Here is a 4433-nt window from a genome sequence, read left to right as displayed (position 1 = left end):
TCGTTCATAAGCCGAAGCTTTGATTTCTGTGTTCTCTCTCTAAAGCCAGGCCACTGTAGCCAGGCAGTGACTCAAGCAGATGGCTGACTGTGACAAGCCTCTTCTGATCAGTAATAAAAATACCAAAAGCTATACTGCATTGTGTACCAATACGTGAGGCTATTGCTGATTCCTTTGTATCTCTAGATTCTATTTTGAGAGAGGGTTGATCTTTTCCATGCAGAACCCTCACAGAATAAGCAATCACTCCAGGTGTGCATTTGAAACATCTACTGCAGTTTGTTAAAGTCAGGATTTCTTTATTTATTTATTTTTATCAGCCTTCAAAATCTTACCCTTATTCTCCAAAGTTTCTGACAGACTTATATGATTTGGGGGTGAGGGAAAGAATAGTTTTAGTCTTTTTTAAAAAAACTATCAGAGATATTCTTAAACTGAAAGACTAACTCAAATTGTGTTGCCTTTTTCTTTCTTTAAGAGATGATATTAATGAACAAAGAAATGGGAAATGGGGATGGGGTGAGAGTGGAGGCCAACTTTAAATGCCCATTCCCTGGGTAATGAATACTTGAAAGTTGATGTTGAACAAAACAGTCTAAAGTGATAGCTTTGCTTAGTTTATGACATTGATTCCTGTGTTGAATTTTGTCCTCCAAAATGATATACAGAAGTCCTAACCTCTGTACCTGTGAATGTGACCTTGTTTGGAATTTGGATTTTCCTTGCAGATGTTATCAGTTTATAAAATCATACCTGTGGGGAGTAGGTCCTAATCCTAATGCCTTCTGAAAAAATTCAGAAAAAAAACCCAAAAACCCACTGCCATTGAGTCAATTTCAATTCATGACAACCCTGTAGGGTAGAGTAGAATTGTACCATAGGGTTTGCAGGGTTGAAAATCTGTAGGGAAGCAGCCTGCCTCATCTTTCTCCCAAGGAATGAATGCCTGGTGGGTTTGTTATCCAGGTAGAGAGGACCCTCTCCTTGGTCCTCGCCCTACTGGAGAAGAATCACCTCAAGCAAGTGATCTGGGAGTGAGGGCAGGCAGCCCAGGGCGATTGGCGGGCAGGCGGTGTTGAGCACAGCAAGCGAGTGATGCTCAGTGGTGGCTTAACACACTTTCTCAAGGAAGTGCCAGTCACACAAGCATGCAAACCTTTATTAAAAGCAAGTACAGTCCAGAGAGGGAACGAATGTTTTCCTGAGGAATAGGAAAAAAAAAAAGAAATCAAAGTTGTCTTAACTTCTGCTGGTTTTATACTTCCTAAAAGGAGCATGAAGGGGCATTCTTAAGGCGAGGTCGAGTCCCTTGAGTGACAGGTTGAGTGAGAGATCCCTGAGACCCCTCTCCACATGCTCAGATCCCAAAAGTCCAAAACCACAAAAAGAAAGCAGTATGAGTTAGATTATAATGATATGGCCATGCCATAAGTTTCTTTGGGTCAGGAGTATGAGGCTTTTGCACATCCCCAAGTTAGGAACTTCCCCAAAACTTCAAGTTCCTGGGTCTGTGGTTTTGCTGCTTAATTTTGATTGGGCAAGTGGTTGGGGGCTATTGCAGATGTTAGCTCATTGACTTCCTTAAGCATTACACCCCTCTCCCTTTCCTCCTCCTTCTGAGCCTGCCCCCCCATCCTGTTTCCTGCCTAACAGGTTCAAAATGCCTTCTTTTCCCCTAACACCTGAGCACTTTAACCACTGTACCACTTGTTTGTTATTGTTATTTGCCATCGAGTCGGACCCAACTCATAGTGACCCCTCCTTGGGTTTCCGAGGCAGTATCACTACGGAAGTAAATTGCCCAATCTTCCTTGGAACCAGGAAGATTGGGCAATCTACTTCACTAGGGCTCTTTAATCCTTTCTGAGTAGTGTCTCTCAAAAGAACAGACAGCAAAACAAAGTCACACACAGAGGAAAGACTCCTTGTGAGGATCTGTCTACAAGTCAAAAAATGTTCAAAAAAATGTTCCCAGTTATCTGAAGCTGAAAGTGACAAGAAAGGGTCTTCCCCTACAGCAAACAGAAAGAGAGCATAGCTCTACTGATTCCCTAAATTTGGATGTCTAGCCTCCACAACTGTGAGACAATAAATTTCTGTTCTTAAAGTCACCCACTTTGATATTTTTTATGACAGCCCTAGGGAACTAAGATAGTTCCCAAACTTTTCTCTTCAGAAAGACCTACAAGAACTTTTATAATATGGTAGATTCCTAGGCCCCACCTTCAGAGATTTTGATTTAGCACATTAGACTAAACAAAATGGCCAATGAATAGATTCTGACTCACAGCAACCCTGTTGGTTTCCCAGGTGATAAATCTTTATGGAAGTAGATTGCCCATTCTTTCTTCATGGAGTGGCTGGTAGGTTTGAACTGCCAACTTTAGCAGTCAAATTCTTAGACACTATACCACCTGCCAGGGAAATCTATATTTTTAACAAGATTCTTAGGTGTTCTAAGCTGCTACTACTGCATTTGAATGCAGTTAATAACTTTAAAAGTCATGGATCCAAATGCAACCCAAGTCAGTTAATTGCTAACTCTGTGGTCTCTGTCTGATCACAGAAGGATTCTGCTGAATGGGGGTGAGAGGCAGTGGGTGGAGAGGCAGAACAAGGGTCTAGAGGTCAAAAGAACCTTTTTCTAGTCCTCACCTCATCTTTTGATATCTGTGTGATCTTGGAAATATCTCTGGGAGCCTCAGAGCCTTGCCTGTAGAATGGAGGTCACCATTCATGCTGTGCTTACCTCACTGAGTCATCAGGACCAACTGAGAAAAAACTTTGTGAAATATTGAATGTTAGAAGCCACACTATTTTTATATAGAGGGACTATATTTCCCTTCAATCTGATGATGGTACATTCATACTCAGCATCCCTGGACCCCAAATGTCTCCATTAAATGAACTGGTACTAAGCCACTCCAAAGGAAACCTGGTGAATTTTAAGGGCAGTGGTTTCAATGGAAACACTAGAGTTGGTGCCACCCCATGAGGTATTACCTCCCCATCCCCATGGACCTCCTCCTGTAGCAGACCATACAGAATCTTTAGTAATGCTTGTTATTGATTTTAATCATAAAATAATATGGAATAAATATGATTATGAATTGTTTAAATTTAACATTTTTTAGATTATATGAATACTAAAAATATGTAAAATTTTTCTACATTGAATCACATTATTAGTTACAACATTATTAGTAACTGAGCATAAGCCTTTCTGGATTTTTCTTCTTCTTTTCCTTTAATTACTACTTCATTCTCAAAAAGAATATATATTAATATAGGTTCACAAATACTATACCACAATACTGTTGCTAAAACACCAGAAAATTTCACAAAATCAGCAACTATAAACATACCAGCAGCAAAGAAAGCAAAAACAAGAAACAACGTGATTCAAAGCATCATTTTAACAATGGCAGCTCTGACCAGAAGGAACACATTGTTGTTGTTATGTGTCGTCGAGTCAGACCCGACTCATAGCGACCCCTTCTTGGGTTTCCAAGGCAATATCACGACAGAAGTAAATTGCTCAACCTTCCATTAGAAGGTTCAAAGTAAATTAGCACAGTTATAGCTTTGTACGTATATTGATACCTGTAAGTGGGGCTTACAAAAAATGTTTTTGTTGTTATAACTAACTACAGGGATATTTTTATAAAAAAGTAATAGATTTTTGCTGAAACACTGAACAAAAATTTTATAGACAGTCATTTTTGTGTCATCCCCTCTGACAGTAGTGTTACCCAGTATTGTCTGCAAACCCCGCCCCCCCAAGTGAGGCCACTGAGTGGCACAATCACCAGCTGCCGGGTGAAGAGTGAAGACTCTGTGGCTCTATCTTGAATCAAAACTCTGGAGGTGTGGGGTGGGTTGGAGTCTGTTGGCAGTCATGTTCTCTATGTCCACTCCAGGAGAAGATTTTGCTTTCTTTCAACTTCTGGTGGCCCTGGGTGTTCCTTGTCTTATAGACAAAGCCTCAGATGGTATGTCCCCACGGTGTGCGATTCATTCTGTTTCATAAGACAGAATTCAGGAGTTTTAAGAGTGCCAGATACTACTTTTATGCACATCAAAAATGGGAAAATCATAAGGCACAATAATAATGAAGAGTGGGAGTCTGTGAATTGAACATGACCTTGAAGGTCTCTTTTCTACTTCCTTTGGCTCCAAAGGAAGCATTTTGGTGCTGATCATCTCCACTTTCATACCCTTCTCCTCTACCCCATTGCTCATTATATCTCTGCCCCTGGCCAGTCCAGCTACACACTTTTGAAGATTTTACCTATTGCTCTGACCATGTCAAAGCATATTCTCCTCCTGCCAGCTCTCAAGGTACATGTCCTCAAATCCAATTCACATGAGAGAGTATGTGATACAAGTATCTGAGCTCTCAAGATTCAGCAATTAAAAAAAAAAAAAAAAAA

The sequence above is a fragment of the Orycteropus afer genome, unplaced genomic scaffold (genome assembly GCF_000298275.1).
Source record: "Orycteropus afer afer isolate SDZICR_OR568_19922 unplaced genomic scaffold, OryAfe1.0 scaffold00257, whole genome shotgun sequence".
In the NCBI taxonomy this organism is placed as follows: Eukaryota; Metazoa; Chordata; class Mammalia; order Tubulidentata; family Orycteropodidae; genus Orycteropus; species Orycteropus afer.
This window is presented reverse-complemented; position numbering follows the sequence as displayed.